The following is a 19,402-nucleotide window of genomic DNA, read 5'->3' as shown; positions in this document are numbered from 1 at the left end:
GTTTAGTTAGATTAATGTTAATAATCACATCATTTTGCAGATTGCAATTAATTGACTTTTTGGCAATCAATAATTAATGTTTGTATACAATTACAAAACCAATAAACAGAGTTTAAAACAAAACAAAAAATATATATATTCTACCCCATGAAAACATCTCCTGAATAGAAATGAAAAACAATGACAAGCAGCAATTTTTATATATCCTCTAGGCCTGCCAAGATCGCTGGTTTTATTGATTCTGATGTTTCCAATACATAATCATGAAGTACCGCTAAAATTACAAAACGCTGCAGCTTATACATTTCTTGTTTCCTTTTTAGAAATGCTGTATATTTCCAGTTATGTTAAGTGAGCTAATGTTATTCATGTTATAAAAAATATAGCAGCAGATAAACGTGTGGTATCCCGCTTGCAGCTTGTTCAGAATACTGCCGCTAGAATTCTGACTAAAACCAGAAAAAGTAGGGATGCACCGAATCCAAGTTTTTGGGATTCGGCCGAATACCGAATCCATCTCAAAAGATTCGTCCAAACACCAAACTGAATACCGAATCTACAAAAACTGTCAAGAAAATTGAAGGAAACTGTTGAATGAAAAACAGACTGGCAGTTACTAACAAGGGACGCGCACAATCTATAGTTTTGAGCCTTTTAGTTAGTAGTTTTCAGTTTGAAAATTACACAATTTACCGCTAGCCTCCTCCCCCCACAACAGAAATTTCAAAATACAGAACTGTTTACTTTACCTTTACAAGAAAGGAAAGCTGCATATTTGCCTAACCCTCTATTTTTTTAATGACATTTGAACCTTTGTGTGGCGGAGTGTCCCGCCCCTATTTATTATTATTTGTATTTTTGTTTGCGGCGCAGGTAAAAGCGCAGCGTCTTTTATTGTTATATTTAAAAACCCCGTGAGGATGCATGGCTGATCAGCTACTGATTATTTAACTAGCTGACAGTCATGCATCCTTACCAAACGCGTGCAGACTCTGGCCGAGGGATAATAAGATAATTACCAACTAGTTAATCCCTCGGCCAGAGTATATAAACCTGCAGCTCTCTGCACTTGTTGTTGGGTGTAGAGAGGAGAGTACGGGGAGCGGAGAGAAAGAAGGAAAGTTAAAAACAATTGCTAAAACATGCTGGAGTATCCAGCACGACACTTACTTGTTTGTTTATTCGTTTGGCCCTCGTGCCCTTTTGTTTTGTGTTTTGTTGTTTTGTTTAAATCTTTTGTTTTGTTTGTTATTAAATACGCTGAGTGCAATAGCATTCAGCTTCACCCGCCCATCCACTGTTTTGGTGTCAGTTACTTCCTGGTCCGTGACGTGATCCACTTCACCACTGCGAGCCAGACTGTCACACTTTGTCACCTGATCTGAAAGCTATGAGTTAAAAATGACCGTGATGAGTGACCTGAATCTCCCTGCAAAATAAAATCCATGTTGATTTAAATGCACCGTGTGTGTAACACATATAAAAGAGGCTACAAAATAGTTTTAAAAATATTTTAATAAAACAGCAGTTCCCAAATGGTTTAACCTGTATTGGCACATTACAATAACGTAATTTAATTTACTAAAGCATACTGTTCAACAACGTCTTGCACATCTGACAGTTGTAAAGTTATAAAAAATATATATATATTTTTGTGCACCGATTTTTTTTTAAATCTCAGTATGATCTCTAGAACACGTCTCAGACAAAGCAACAAAGCACAAAAGTCTACAACAGTTTGCCGTTACTACATATTACAGGTTTACTGCATAACTTTACTCCATGAAAAGTGTGATGTGAATGTGCTGTTGCATACGGGGGTATTACATTCAGCAGCTGCATGACGTGTTTAATGCGTGCACCACCAGTAATTTAGGGAGTTGAGAGCCACGACAGAGTTCATCAAACATGTTCTTGTTATTAAATACAACAGTTACGTTCAATACCGGATTTGTTTATTTTTTTTAAAGAGCTGCACACATTGGGAGGATGTATTAAAATGGATGTGCGTCTGGGCGGATATAGGATTCGGATTCGGTTCACCGAATCTTAAGTATTCGACCGAATCCAAACCCTGCTCAAAAAGTAGGTATTCGGGCCGAATCCAAAACCGAATCCTGGATTCGGTGCATCCCTAAGAAAAGTGAACATATTACCCCTGTTTTGGCCTCTACACTGACTCCCAGTGCAGTATAGAATTGATTTTAAGATTTTGCTGTTAACTTACAAGGCCCTGAATGGATTAGCACCTTGTTATTTGCTGGAGTTACTGACCCCGTATCTTCCAAACCACACTCTGAGATCAGAGGATGCGGGGCTGCTGGTTATTCCTAGGGTCAACAAAAGCAACACGAGAAGTAAATATTGTAATGCTTTGCCTTCGTTTGTCAGGGAAGCTGGAACCAATACAGTTTTCAAGTCAAGACTAAAAATGCACTTTTGTAAAATGGCTTTCTTATCTTTGTGGGTTTTAATATAACTTTAAAATTGCTGCTTTTGTATTATGGTATTATGTGTATATTGTTAAAATATGTTATTTAAATGGTCTGACTGAGGCAGTTGTATGTGTGACATGCTATACAAATGTATTGTTGTTTGTTCTTTTTTCTGGTATGTACTGTACAGTGCTTTGTGATACTTTTGTATAAAAAGCGTTATATAAATGCAATAAATAAATAAATAAACATGTTTTTTTCCTCTTGGAAAAATTAAGGCTTAAATGTAAGTCTGTGAATTTCTTAAACATCTCCTACCTCTAGCAAAACCTCACTCAATCTCAACAAAATGCTAATTTTTTTAAAGTGTAAAATTATCCACTCTCCAGCTGGTAAAGCACACGCTATTATTATTTTTTTTTTTTTATGAACCGAGATCTGTTTTGGCAATAAATGCTGTAAGTAAGTAACCTTGATTATGCGGTTTTGCATAATCAAATATAGGATGTTTTCAGCAGCATATATTTATACTTTCCATCTCTAGATTTATAGTACTGTACGTCTTCAAAAATAATAACATTTAATCCTAACATATTGGTTTGATTTATTGCAGACTGTTAAGTGTGTAACATTACATTATGCTAACATTCTATATTCAAAAGTTTACATTGCCATTCAATGCTAAGCTAAAAAGACATTGACTTTTGGTATCCATGTGCATGCTGTAGATACTTTTTTTTTTAATGTATGATTCTGTTGAGAATGCTGTCTTCCATTGTGTGACTGTGATCCGATTTTAATCCACAACATGTGTGCAATGCATGTACACAGTGTCTTCCACAAGCTTTTACTTTCACTTTTAAAAAATGTAAAAAGTACAAAACACAGGGCCAGCTAGTTCATAATGTGAAGTAAACCACAGAAAAACCAAATATTATCTGCAATACTGCAATATTTAATGTCACCAGTAAACAGGACAAAGATCATTTTTCATACTGTAGGCGATGTACAGTGCCTTGCGAAAGTATTCGGCCCCCTTGAACTTTGCGACCTTTTGCCACATTTCAGGCTTCAAACATAAAGATATGAAACTGTAATTTTTTGTGAAGAATCAACAACAAGTGGGACACAATCATGAAGTGGAACGAAATTTATTGGATATTTCAAACTTTTTTAACAAATAAAAAACTGAAAAATTGGGCGTGCAAAATTATTCAGCCCCCTTAAGTTAATACTTTGTAGCGCCACCTTTTGCTGCGATTACAGCTGTAAGTCGCTTGGGGTGTGTCTCTATCAGTTTTGCACATCGAGAGACTGAAATTTTTGCCCATTCCTCCTTGCAAAACAGCTCGAGCTCAGTGAGGTTGGATGGAGAGCATTTGTGAACAGCAGTTTTCAGTTCTTTCCACAGATTCTCGATTGGATTCAGGTCTGGACTTTGACTTGGCCATTCTAACACCTGGATATGTTTATTTGTGAACCATTCCATTGTAGATTTTGCTTTATGTTTTGGATCATTGTCTTGTTGGAAGACAAATCTCCGTCCCAGTCTCAGGTCTTTTGCAGACTCCATCAGGTTTTCTTCCAGAATGGTCCTGTATTTGGCTCCATCCATCTTCCCATCAATTTTAACCATCTTCCCTGTCCCTGCTGAAGAAAAGCAGGCCCAAACCATGATGCTGCCACCACCATGTTTGACAGTGGGGATGGTGTGTTTAGGGTGATGAGCTGTGTTGCTTTTACGCCAAACATAACGTTTTGCATTGTTGCCAAAAAGTTCAATTTTGGTTTCATCTGACCAGAGCACCTTCTTCCACATGTTTGGTGTGTCTCCCAGGTGGCTTGTGGCAAACTGTAAACGACACTTTTTATGGATATCTTTAAGAAATGGCTTTCTTCTTGCCACTCTTCCATAAAGGCCAGATTTGTGCAGTATACGACTGATTGTTGTCCTATGGACAGAGTCTCCCACCTCAGCTGTAGATCTCTGCAGTTCATCCAGAGTGATCATGGGCCTCTTGGCTGCATCTCTGATCAGTCTTCTCCTTCTATGAGCTGAAAGTTTAGAGGGACGGCCAGGTCTTGGTAGATTTGCAGTGGTCTGATACTCCTTCCATTTCAATATTATCGCTTGCACAGTGCTCCTTGGGATGTTTAAAGCTTGGGAAATCTTTTTGTATCCAAATCCGGCTTTAAACTTCTCCACAACAGTATCTCGGACCTGCCTGGTGTGTTCCTTGTTGTTCATGATGCTCTCTGCGCTTTAAACGGACCTCTGAGACTATCACAGTGCAGGTGCATTTATACGGAGACTTGATTACACACAGGTGGATTCTATTTATCATCATTAGTCATTTAGGTCAACATTGGATCATTCAGAGATTCTCACTGAACTTCTGGAGAGAGTTTGCTGCACTGAAAGTAAAGGGGCTGAATAATTTTGCACGCCCAATTTTTCAGTTTTTTATTTGTTAAAAAAGTTTGAAATATCCAATAAATTTCGTTCCACTTCATGATTGTGTCCCACTTGTTGTTGATTCTTCACAAAAGATTACAGTTTCATATCTTTATGTTTGAAGCCTGAAATGTGGCAAAAGGTCGCAAAGTTCAAGGGGGCCGAATACTTTCGCAAGGCACTGTAAATGTGAAGTACAGCACTCCTGGGTTGAAACACTTGTGCTGCTAGGCAACTAAAGGGTTAATTCCTATATCATAGATAGGAAGTGAAGGTCAAGTCGGACCTTCCTGTATGTGTGTTCAAGGCAGGACAGAGAAATAAAGACTGTGTTTTGTCAAGAATTCTCGCAGAGTACTCTTTTTATTTATGTATATGCTCTGAGCACACTCTTAAACTCAGGGGAGACGTTCAGGAGGAGATAAAGATGTTTCAAACTCCTGTAGTGGTTTTGTTTGTGCACTGGGCTTGCAACGTATCCAGATGACTTTTTAATAATCAAGAAAATCACACAGACTCATTTAATTTGAAGTTTTAACGAATCAGAGCAGTAGTAGAGCTCTTTTCGGTTTATTAAATGCTTATGTTAAAAATTGGATTGGTTGGTTGTGCAGACCACCATAAATCCCAAGTAAAAAGCAGTCTGGGCAAGCCAGTGCTTTACAGGTTTAACAGCATTAGTACTTCAATACAGTAATACAAATATGGTTATCATATATTTAGCTCTTAGGCTATAAAATGCAAAAAGCTAAAAACGCCCACTGCTAAATTCTAGAACATTCAATATATATTACTCTCTTAAGACTAAAACATAACTTCTATACCTTATAGCAATGCATCAATATAAAAGAGATATTCAATTCAAATATATTCTTACCTTCCAGTATATGAAAGTGTAATGTAGGATATATTGAAAAATAAGAACTGTTTTCAAAAGGCAAAGACTTGTGAATACAACCAAACAGCAATCAGTTTTTCAGAGATCTTCAGAGCATGAACCACACAACTTGTAGTTAGCAAGTTGAGTGATACTTGACTAGGATTTTACCTAGGTTTTTATAGGTTTTTCCCTCCATTGAATACATCAGGTCCCAAGTAAATCTAATCATCATTCGGCCTTCACATTTCTTATCTTTAAGTTAATGACACATTCTAGAAGGATCTGTTCAACTCCTTTTTCAAAACTGATTGAATATAACTTCTTGCTAAAAAATATTGGAACATGATTTCATCGCTCTCTTTTTCCAACTCCTCCTTTTTCTGAAAAATAGGTGAAGTGGAGTCCACAGGGTCCTTGCTATAATATAATACAAGTATATGTATATATATGAGAGATGTTTTTAAAATGTAACACCAGCTCTATTTGATTATATTAAGGTGGGTCAAAATATATATATCGCTCCACATATTACATTACCTTTTCAGTGTGTTGTCAGTGTTGTCAAGAACTGTGACTGGACACAACTTCCCTAATTCGTGGAATGCTCCCTTCTACTACGAGGTTTTCTTATTATAGAAAGACCTTGGATTCAAAACTGCGGACTACAAGTAAATCTCACTTTGACTGCCAAAAAGAACCTTCCATATCTAGCACCACTCTACCTTCAAGCAGATAAGGGCAAGGCTATTTTTCAGTAGGTTTTTTGTGTACTAAAATTATTGAATACAGTTTACACTTTATTGTCTAATATTCCAACCTAACAGTTCCTGTTTTTTACTGCAGTAAAACCTTTATATAAACTTAACATGTATATTCTTTAATTTAATGGATATTGTAATGTCTAGAAGATTATTTGTTTAGTTAGAGAAACTGAACTAGTTCTTAAATTGATTAAATTAAATGCTCACTCCTGCTTTTACAGTCTATTTGTATTACAGTAGATCCTTAACAAGCAAAAACACTTGTTAGTTTAAATGTTATGTTTCTTATTAGATCAAAATACTTAAAGCATATTATTTCTCTTCAGAGAGTTTTGTCACTCTATTATTAGATAAGTAATGGGTTTAGATGTGATTTACCATTTGGATGACGACAGTTCGCGTCAGGGCTTTTCAAAGAGGCCAAACTTTGCTGGGGACTCCGAAGGGGGCTTTACATTAGCTCTGACGCTCCCAGGGTGGGAGCAGGAAACTACTGGCCAGACACCGAGCACATTCAGAGTGGATAAAAAGCAGGGCTGATCTCTGTTCTCTGGGATAGGTAGCCCACCTGCCTCTGCAATTCTGGCTTTAGGCTTGTGAGATCGGAGGATGCTCACACGCCATCAGAACGTCTGTGCTGTGAGGAGAAAAAAAAACATAATTGGACATTCCAAATTGGTCACTCTAAATTTATTTTAAAAAACATTGAAATTATGTGATTTACTCTCATAGATTGTTACAGAGATTGCATCTAAACAACTGTCAGAGGTATGCAAATGAGCCATGTCCCCTGCTTAAGACATGGCATACACCGTCTGTTTACATCTCCAACGTTATGGCTACGGGACATACCTGGAGACAGTTAAAAAATAAATAAATAAATTGCACACACACTTTTAGTCCTCAGTTTAAATGTGTAAATCATTGTGCTGAAATAACATTAATGTATTCTCTGTATGCATTACATTAGCCTATGTAAAAATATAAATCTGCACATTAGGTATATACAGCTATGGCTATCACCCTATAGAATTAACTAATTTTACTTCATAAAGTCGAATGAAACCTGCCGAATAATGTTACATTAACATATTGAATTACATACCGCTTTATAGTTTTCCATATACATAACAAAAACTGACAACAATTTAAAAAATTGACATTTTGAAATATAACATGGAATCCTAAAATCAAATCAAATTAATACCTAGCGTACTTTCTTTTTACTTTAGCCTATAGGCTACCAATAACGCAAAATAAATCAAGCTGCTTCATTGTACATGTACTGTAGGGAAACAATAAAACATGACGTTGAAACTAAACGATTTACTTTTACCAAAGCCTACTTGGCAGCAGTGTGGAGTAGTGGTTAGGGCTCTGGACTCTTGACCGAAGGGTCGTGGGTTCAATCCCCGGTGGGGACACTGCTGCTGTACCCTTGAGCAAGGTACTTTACCTAGATTGCTCCAGTAAAAAAACCAACTGTATAAATGGGTAATTGTATGTAAAAAATAATGTGATATCTTGTAACCATTGTAAGTCGCTTTGGATAAGGGCGTCTGCTAAGAAATGAATAATAATAATAAAATAATAATACTTACACAAGTAACACAAAACAGATCCTGTTGCCGGATTGACACGTTAATACTATACAGTACATATTATACACCTAGGAGTGTCCTGAAATTAGCTAGCTGCTTAAAAATATAAAAGTGAGAGGTTGGCTATTTAAATAACCATTAAATAGCCTATTTTTAAATGATTTAATTAGTCTTATCAATTATTTAACAATGTGTCCTGGTTTTGAACTTGTTTTCTGTTGGTACCATTGTAGTGCTTATCGGCACTGAGATGTCATTCTTTTAGCTAACCTATTTATGTACTTGTACATTTGTGTGTATACAGCAATAATTGAATGTGCAGTTTTCAAAACAATGTCACATTTTTTCTTGATTTCCTCAGTAAATCGATGGATGGTACAGCAACATTAAAAGTAGGTTGTATGCTTTGGAGAGTCGATTGTTATACTTCCATTATTGTATAGGTTTGTGGACAAGGTGTTCTGTAAAGTTTTTTTTTTTTTCTTTTTGACAAAGTGGCCATCTTTTATGATAACTAGTTTTTGGTATTTTAAAACAGGAACAACTCTTGTTACATAATTATCAATTATGTGATTAAAATCATGCAAATAACTTGTGTTGATCATTAAATGTGAGCTTCGATTTGGTCATTGTGAAACCCTTTGCTTCATTAGAATAAATGCCATGAATTCATTGAGTGTATTTGTCTTTTCCTACAGTCTTTAAGCCATGATTTTCTTTTCAGATAAAGCATGCTTTATAAATGAGCTGGTGGAGATTAATACCATAGAATCTAGCACCCCAGAAATCTTGCATGCCTCGACTGTCTGAAAAAAAAGAAAAAGTCTCAATAAAAAAATGACAGGGGATTTGTGATGATGTTGTTTTGCTAATCTGGTAAATCATTTCAGATTTAATAACCTCTAAATGCAAAATGCCATTCATTTACACAAATGAACGTCCGTGTGATCTTAAAGAGTAAGTGTAGCTGATAAAACTGAGAAGGGACGTTAAATATGTTAGATATTCAGCCTATGCAAAAAATACAAATGCTGAGACATATCTTAAAAACCAGTGCAAAGGCAAAGCACATTTTCAGAGAAGAAAGAACACAATTAGAAAAGTATGAAACTAGCAAGGTGCAGTTATGAAACCACAATGCAATTGCTCTTTCTTTCAGCTAAATAATTCCCTGTTAGTTTTATATCATTAAAATTGTTGTATTCTTCTCTGAAAATGTGCCTTTTCCTTTGCACTGGCTTCAAAATAGGGCCCTGTAACAGAGGACCCTCTTCACGTGATGAAATGAATGATCGAAAACGATGATGATTGATGACGTGGTTGCATGTTCACTGATTGATTGACAGGAGACCGAGACTGGAAGGTGGGGATTGACACGCCCTGCAGGCGCGCAGGTTTATTTACATAAACATTCAGACGAACATACAGGAACCCCACATGATGCTACCAGCAATGGTAGCTCACATGGGACATACGGCCCGGCGTAAAAAGGCAAAATAAACACTGTACAAAAACGATCAAACAAAAGGTGCCATGAAGACGGCTCGCGCTACTCCACTAACAAATGGAGGTCCCGCTTCCACACCTCTCTGCTATACTGGTATCTACTATCCCGAAACGACCTCCCTGTTCCTCGGGCAGTTCCTCCAACTCCATCCTCAGAATATGCACACGATTGCCGTTAGAGGAGGTTGAAAACCCCTGACTACCTCCTGACCTCAGAATATACACACAGTTGCCGTTAGAAGGGATCGCTTCATTTCCTGAACCCAGTCGTTCAGCAGCACAGACGGGATTACAGCGCTCTGACCCCTATGGCTTACAGCAGCCTTGATCAGTATAGGGACCCTTTTATTCCTGTTGCTGTGCTGCACCTCACCCACCTGCTGATTAGGAGCTGGTAGCTGGTAAACACACACACACTGCTCATTCCTGCAAGCAGGCAGGCTGCTAGACACAGAGCGTCAGGTTCCCCATTAAAACTAATCCCGTTCTTATTTATACAATCACTTGTATTTACAATAAACAGTTACAGAAGCCCCCTCTGTATGTGCATGGCCCCAGCCCTGCTACAGGCCCTTAGAAATATGAAATGTGTTTTCTACTTCTTCGGTCGGATGTCTGAAAGGGTGGATTGGCCTTTACATTTTGAGAATTTATGCTTAAATCTAAAATGAATGTTATCTGCACACACCAAGGTTGTTGACCTGGCAGGCAATTGCCTCTCAAACCTGGTTACCTTTTGTGGAGGTGTCTGCATGTATAGTACACAGTACCTGGAACACAACTGGAGCCTGTCATTCTAGATGAGTGTGTGTCAGAAACCATTAGCTGTAACAACCTTAGATCTGTATTGCCACATTGAGAGATGAATGTTAAATTCCTTATTACTGTACATTGACTTTCACCTGGCAAAATGAACAAGCAAAACACGTTTGGTTTTTTTGGGGGGTGGGGGGGGGGGGGGTTGCAAATGTTTGTAGTAAAAAACTGAATTCTTGCATCAAAATGCACACGTTGTCTTCAGGCTGTGCAATTTTTAATGAAACTTGAATGTTCAATATTTGAATATCAATGGGGTTATTTTTCTGTTTATTGAGTTCCTCATTTGATTTCCATGGTAACATAGAATATTTTAGTAAACCATGGTAAAGCAAAGCCAAGTGCAGTCAGTCATACAAAAAGCATTAATTAAAATATATGGTAAAGCACAGGATAACTGTAAAACCCAGATATTTTGCATCGAAAATATTGTACAGGATAAACAAGGGATAAACTGCAAGATGAGTACACTATGATATACTTCAACATGAGGGAAATATACCAGTTTAGATAGTATATGTTTATGCTAGCTACACATTCCCACATTGTGATTACTTTTACTATTACAAACTGTTGCATTTTTATTTGCTATTAATATGTATGCAGTACTTTTTCAAATTACATACAAAAATAAAATGCCCTTTGAATGAGACGTAACCGAGGTCTAATTGTAAGTGACACCCCCTAGGCTCTGTAAGCTGCTTTGTATAACAGCATCTGCTAAACAACTAATTAATAATAATAATAATAATAATAATAATAATAATAATAATAATAATAATAATGTTTGCCAGTATTGACTATGAGTAAGTTGTTTTAGGAATTCATTCTGATCTGAGTCACTGATGCACCTTTTCCTTACACATTTATACATGATACAGGATACGTAATATTTTCTTGACCTATTTATTCTTTATGTATAATAAGAAATTACTTTAAAAAAAGAATACTCCACTGCCAGATGCTCTATGTCTTAATACAAAAAAAGTAGTTTGTCAAAACTGCAAGCCCCTAACCTGCTTTATATAGACCATTTGTTCAAGTTACTATACAGACATCCGCCCTTTATATGAAATTCCTGGAGCAAAGTGGACAAAATGAACAACAGGGTATTGACAGTGGGAAAGTGGTGGGTGACTTTACTTTGTTGAAATACCTTTCATTCTTTGTCTCATGGTGATGTAAAGAGTTTGATAAAGAAGAGAACAGATTTAATGATTATCAGTTTGATTTAAAGAGTAATTAAGTGGCAATCCTGAGGACATTTAAGCTGACATCAACTTGTAATCTCCTGATGCTGTGTGAATAAAGCTTCTGATGGCAACTCGCTGATTGTGGCAACATGCCTGAAAGGTGTCAATCATACTAACCCGCTGTGTTCGATTAGATCTTCCTAGATGCCAATCATGGGCACAAGCTGGCACTGCCACAGTGTTCTCTACAGGATTAGCTCCTGTTAAATTGGCTGTTGAAAGCGAAATGAGTTTCAGAACAAGAGAAATCGAGTCAAACTTGGAGGTGATAAGGCTGCAGACGAAAATCACTTTGTTTCTAAATCATACTGAATGTTCACTTTTGTAAATTATGATATATAAAGTCTGTAAGTCTGTATATTATTATTATTATGAGTGTATTTTCTGACCTTGTGAGGTTAACCAAACAGAACACTGAATTCCTTAAAAGGGCTTTCAACCATGTTTTTGGTAGTTTATTAAATCAGGGAAGGTTCCAGAAATTAGCACTAGGGGTGTGCATCTGTAATTTCTGCCCCTTCTCAACTGTGAGTTTGTAAATGGAAAATATCTTTACAAAACCAGTTTTAGGGGGGACAGAAATTAAAGTTGCACATCCCTAACTGGTAATTTTCAAATCATCAAGCCAATTTAGAAGTAGTTCAAAAAGACATTTTAGCTGGATCAGTTACTAGTCATGCAGAATCAAGACCAGACAAATACACATAATAGTATATTTAAAAAAATAAGATGGTATATCCCTTTAAGCACTGGTACATATTTCTTTATAAAACATCAACAGGCAAAATTTCAATCGATCCATAGAAATTGCATGCTCAGTTCTTGTCAACTTCTCATCTTAAATCAGATACAGACTTTTGGCATACATTCTTTTGAATTCTCAGAAGCTGATATTTGCAATGTTCTACAAAAATAATTGAAGTTAACTTTATTTGACTGTTCCACATTGTTTAGGGATTAGATTAGATTTGAGTGTGGTGTACTGGTAAGGTTGCCATATGACTCCATGTGTACTTGGACAGATTGGAACAATTCAGGCTTTTCAACTCACACCCCAATGCATTCTGGTAAATGTAGTTCTGCTGTGAAAGGTACCTGATGCAGGTAAAAACATACCAAAATACATGTGAGTTGAAAAGCCTGAACTGTCCCAATCGAATGACAGAGCTAGCATTGCATTGTACATTGTACACTAGCAAGCTGGTAGGTGCGGTAGCTCACTATGGGCCACACTCACAAAGAATCTACCAATGCACTTTCTATAAAAGATACCATTTTCAAAAGCTTCAAAATAACAACTTTTATAGGTCCATTTAAGAGCTATTAGATCCACCTTAGTTGTTTCTTGATTGTTCTGTAACTTTACCAATTTGTTTTTCCTGTTACAAAACCAGTGCATGACTGGGACCTGTACTTCATTATGTGCTCTGTATTTTCTTTTATCTGAACACATTTAATACGTTCTTGTTTTTTGTTTTGTTTTTTTGCTTGTAAGTATTTATGGATATTATTTTTTATCCAGAATGCGGTTGTAGTATCAACAGGAGGGCAATTATATGCATATCCCTCAAGCCCATGGGTTTTAAAATCCTTTATTTAGTCAGAAATATAATAATATAATACATGCTGCAACCCCCGCCCCTTCCATCATGAAGGGACCTAGAAAACATATTTCTTTTTTTATTCAATAATCTCTATCAAGAGAATTTAGACAGCCGTCAGCTTCAAGGCAAACATTGTAATACATGTAATCACTTAATTTATTTTACTATTTACTACCATATGCTGTCTTCTGGCATTAGTAAAAAAAAATGTGTGTACTAAAGTTTATAAATTGTTTGTCGACTTTTTTTTCACAACGTTTTCATTGGCTGTTAATATTATTATTTTTTTGGTATAATGATTAAAAACCAAGTGAGATTCCAACATAGTCTACTGAATCCCAAACTGTATTTATTCTTTCTTTGAGTAATCAGAGATATGAGATTTGGTGAGAGCTGTCATTTGCTTTGAAATGTAATGTTGTTTATAATGCATAATTGGTATAAAGGAAAGAATAACATCAAAGGCTTGTTCAGAGGAAGGAGTTATCTCTTCAAAGAGCTACATATTAAGTCTCTTGCTTGAGCATGCTTCTTAAACAAATAGAATCAAATAAATTACTAAAGAGAAAGAGGGCATGCAGGAAATGAGAAAGTATCATGAATATACATTTTTTCTTTTCTCATGAACAGTTGCAGGATTTTCCATTAGATGTACACTTGTCAGGTTATTTCATATAATTTGCCCCAGGAAATGTAAATTTCCCAGGAGGGTAGAGACTGAATTCCCTTAATAGATGAGAAAAAAGCTAAAATTGATGTTTAATTTTGTTTGATTTTACATTCCATTTCTTTTTTTGAGAAACAAGAGTAAAAAAAAAAAAGAAACCATTTTGCTATTGAATTTCTGACATACTCATCAATGCGTGTTTGTCTTGTATATTTTTATATTTTCATTAGAGCTGCAGTCTTTTTAGTGTTTGATCCGTGAACAGGCTCGATATCGTTTGCAAACAGGCTCCTAGATCAATTAAAAAAAATATTCAGCGAAAAAAGGCACTTTACAAAGCGTTTAAAAAGGACCAAAATTAAAGTACACAGAAAGAGTACTTGGAACTGCAAACACAAGTCAAAAAGGAAGTTAGAAAGGCCAAGAGAGAAATAGAAATCAATATTGCTAAGGGGGCTAAAACCAATTCCAAAATGTTTTTCCAATATTATACAGCAAGAGAACATTCAAAGAGGAGGTTAAATGTCTAAGAGACACAAATGACAAAATCATAGATGAAGAAAAAAAAATAGTAAATATATTAAATGATTACTTTTCACAGGTTTTTACAAAGGAGGACACAGACAACATACCCCACATGTCGACCTGTTCCTATCCAATTTTAAATAACTTTAGCATAACAGAGGCAGAAGTGTTAAAGGGACTAGGAGCTCTTAAAATAAACAAATCCCCTGGGCCGGATGAGATCCTCCCATAGTACTCAAAGAAATGAAAGAAGTTATTTACAAACCGTTAAACAAGATCATGCAACAGTCTCTTGACACAGGGGTTGTACCGACAGACTGGAAAATATAATACCGATCCACAAAAAGGGAGACAACACCAAACCAGGTAACTACAAACCAATAAGCCTGACTTCTATTATATGTAAACTTATGGAAACTATAATAAGATCTCAAATGGAAAATTACCTATATGGTAACAATATCCTGGGAGACAGTCAGCATGGTTTTAGGAAAGGGAGATCGTGTCTAACTAACCTGCTTGACTTTTTTGAGGATGCAACATTGACAATGGATAATTGCAAAGCATATGACATGGTTTATTTAGATTTCCAGAAAGCTTTTGACAAAGTCCTGCATAAAAGATTAATTCTCAAACTGAATGCAATAGGGATTCAAGGAAATGCATGCACATGGATTAGGGAGTGGTTAACATGTAGAAAACAAAAAGTACTGATTAGAGGAGAAACCTCAAAATGGAGTGAGGTAACCAGTGGTGTTCCACAGGGATCAGTATTAGGTCCTCTGCTATTCCTAATCTACATTAATGATTTAGATTCTGGTATAGTAAGCAAACGTGTTAAATTTGCAGACGACACAAAAATAGGAGGTGTGGCAAACACTGTTGCAGCAGCAAAGGTCATTCAAAATGATCCAGACAGCATTCAGAACTGGGCAGACACATGGCAAATGACATTTAATAGAGAAAAGTGTAAAGTATTGCATGCAGGCAATACAAATAAATATCATATGGGAGATACTGAAATTGAAGAAGGGAACTATGAAAAAGACCTAGGAGTTTATGTTGACTCAGTAATGTCTTTATCTAGACAATGTGGGGAAGCTATAAAAAAAGGCCAACAAGATGCTCGGATATATTGTGAGAAGTGTTGAATTTAAATCGAGGGAAGTAATGTTAAAACTTTACAATGCATTGGTAAGACCTCACCTAGAATATTGTGTTCAGTTCTGGTCACCTCGTTACAAAAAGGATATTGCTGCTCTAGAAAGAGTGCAAAGAAGAGCAACCAGAATTATCCCGGGTTTAAAAGGCATGTCGTATGCAGACAGGCTAAAAGAATTAAATCTATTCAGTCTTGAACAAAGAAGACTACGCGGCGATCTGATTCAAACATTCAAAATCCTAAAAGGTATAGACAATGTCGACCCAGGGGACTTTTTGACCTGAAAAAAGAAACAATGACCAGGGGTCACAAATGGAAATTAGATAAAGGGGCATTCAGAACAGAAAATAGGAGGCACTTTTTTACACAGAGAATTGTGAGGGTCTGGAACCAACTCCCCAGTAATGTTGTTGATGCTGACGCCCTGGGATCTTTCAAGAAGCTGCTTGATGAGATTCTGGGATCAATAAGCTACTAACAACCAAACGAGCAAGATGGGCTGAATGGCCTCCTCTCGTTTGTAAACTTTCTTATGTTCTTATGTTCTTATGTTCCTTTCGAACTCAATGATAATCTATGGAGATTCAAGCTCCAGTTAAAAACACAGCCCTCTTTTTCACTGCAGCATTTTAAACTGTTGTATGTGGGTTCAGGTTATTTAAGGAATTGATTCCACTGCCTCTGACTCCATTCTGATTACTTTTCTTACTGTATAGCCCAATCAATTGGGCAATATCAAACTGTTTCTTCCTCATTATATTGCTCAGGCAAGCAGAGGTGAATTTAAATTAGGCTATTAAATAAAAAAATCTATTGCTTGACCCACCAAATAAGTCGCTTATTATTTACACTTTGTAAAGAATAATAAAAAGACACCTTGCTTATCTATAATCTAGTTTAGAAGCTCTCACACCGTGGTGGGAATGTAAAAGTAGCCGATATACACATGCATGAAATAAAGTAAACACTGCTACAATACCCTTTTGTCCACATTATCAGATGGTCAGTCATTCATTTCACTCTAAATATCTTCATAACATTACAGAAAAAGAGCCCTCTTGTAACTGGATGAATACTACCCTTAAGGATCTTTGATCAAATTACATTTTTAAAGAGTAGAATTAAACGTAATTGGGCAACACATAGTTTAGGGAACTGTTATACCATCTATAAACAAGTTACTCATTTTGATATTAACAGTTGTGATGATGATTAGAAATAGTATCACAGTTTTTGCTACAGCCAGCCAAAAGAATGTTTTGATTAAGCGATAGTGCCCGTTGATGAAGGCTCTACTGTGCTAGCTGACTGCGACTGGAGTTGTGCGTTCCAAGCCGAAGGCGCCGAAATGTGTTGGGTCTTAAATGGATCCTAATGATTCAGCATTAGCAACATGGACAGTAACCTATTCCATACACTCGCCACTCTCTGCTCTCTACCCACCACCACTTTCTATGTAAAGAACATTTATCAATGGTAGGAGACATTTGTCTGTGGTGGTTTCGTGATATGCTTAAAGTACTATGGCTAGGCTTAACTATGTCAATTTATTTTTAAAGGCTTTAATGGTACTTTCATGAAATCTGCTCCAAGGCTAAAACTGCCTCGAACATAGATCTGCCTCTGAGACAAAATTGATTTGAAAAACCTAGTAATGGATACTTTATGCTCCGGATGTAACTGTAAATAAAAACATCATCAACAACAAAACATTGACGGAGATATATTTAAATTTTTGTCTGTGTTTTATGGTTTGCTTGTGGTTTATCACATTATTTGTCGTTCTGTTTGCGGAAACATGGACCCGATCAAGTATTACAGGTTTCTAGGGTTCAATATACACTGGTAATTTTTTTATTTATTTTTTTGGCATCAGTTATCCTAACAATTTCTACATTTTTATTCAGGTGTAAATGTAATTTATTTTAGCTGCTGCCAGACATTATGTTAATGATATGCAAGGATAGCTAACTAGGCCTACTTGGTAAAAGACTACAGTGTTTCTTATCTGCAGTTGTAGTGATTAGACATTTTGGAGAGTGCTTTTGAGTTCTACTATGGAGAATACTGCTGCTGCTGTAAAAAAAAAAACATGCAAGTTGAATAAGCTTCAGTGCCACAAAGATAAATTAACTTAAATCACAGTAAGCTAATTTATTGTGACACTGAAATGAATTGCTGTACATGTGAGCAATAATATCAGCAAACAAGTTGCCTTCGGGCACTAGTTGAAAAAACAGACTTCACTTCTTTTGTCTGTTGGATATGCATTATGCAGGCATTGCTCTTTAATAACAAGTTTACTCAGGTGTGCAGAATAAAATCATAGAATACTGTAGTGAAGTACTGACAAGCACATTTAAGTATAGCATGTGGAACTTCTACAATGGTAAACTTTTAAAAACATATTATTAAAAAAAAAAAAAAAAACTTAAGGAAAAAAAAAACAGAAAAAGAGTACAAGAGTACAAAAGTCACAAAAGCTTGGTATATCAGAACGTGACCATCCACTCCCCACCCACCCCCCATTCACTGCTGTAAGTCCTGAGTTGTGTTTGTTCGCCGTTAGTCACTGATGCAGTCAGAAGTTTCTGTCTGACATATCTATAGCGCCTATGACTGATTCAATCTTTGACTACTACCTTTTCACCACTTCCCTGTCATAAGCTCAGAATCTCCCAAGTTATACACTGAGGGGATGTTTGGCCACTTGAGCGCTGGGATCTGGGATATGTAGTTTATTTGTACTTTACAAGCTCAGCATTTGCTCATTTCTCCCTGCAGGTCTTCTTTGCAGCCGAATACACTGATGAAGTGTAAATGGTCAGTTGAATTCTGTCCAGTCAATTGAAATTACAATTTTACAACTAGTATGTATTTTCTTTGTCAGTCACAATTCCATGTTCAACAATGTATCTGACAAACATCTGTGTGGATTTGTAACCAGCTAATGAAATATATAGCAGCATGCCCTTAGTTACAACTCAGGTTAGTTGATGCAAGCCTTCTTGTCTCATTGGAACCCTGTGAGGCAGCATTATGAACCCCTCTCCTGGATTTGCAAGGAGTGGCTCTTTATGTTTGATTAGTCCTGCTAGCTTCCACCCTGCAGCAATTTGCCTCTCTGCAAGTTTTACGGTCAGAGATGTCTTAATTTGCACGCCTAGTCTTATTGGGTTTATATGGGGTTGTTATAAAGCCATCTGTGTAATAAACAATGAAGACAAAGGTCATTAGTCACCGAGCACTGAAAACTGTGGCCCATTGATAAAAAATAAATTTACAAAAATTTACAAAAACAAATGAATGCTGTTTTCTCAACCATTGTAGGTTAGCCCCAATGTGACTGTTACTAACCTGTGAAATGAAATTAGAACGTGGTACGACTATTTATACTGACTGGCTAAACAATTTGATAATGTTAGTGAAAGTTGAAAAACCCTTGTTAGCAATGTATTAAAGTGTATGTGGTCATATTTCATTTTATCCTCTATCTAAACCTATATACAGTATAAGAGTTATACATTTCCATTGGGGTATGTAAACTTTTTACTACAACTGTATAAGAGTGTTCCGCTATTCAGCACCAACTTGGTGACGCCACAAGATCATGCCAGTCATCTGTTTCCTCAACTCAGTGGCTGCATTTACAAATTTGAGAAATAACAAGCAGATTAACTCCATAAATGATCATTAACAAGGATAAACATGTACTTTCAATAGCATAAAATGAACAT

This window comes from Acipenser ruthenus, chromosome 2 (assembly GCF_902713425.1).
Source record: "Acipenser ruthenus chromosome 2, fAciRut3.2 maternal haplotype, whole genome shotgun sequence".
Taxonomy (NCBI): Eukaryota; Metazoa; Chordata; class Actinopteri; order Acipenseriformes; family Acipenseridae; genus Acipenser; species Acipenser ruthenus.
Note: the sequence above shows the minus strand (reverse complement) of the source record.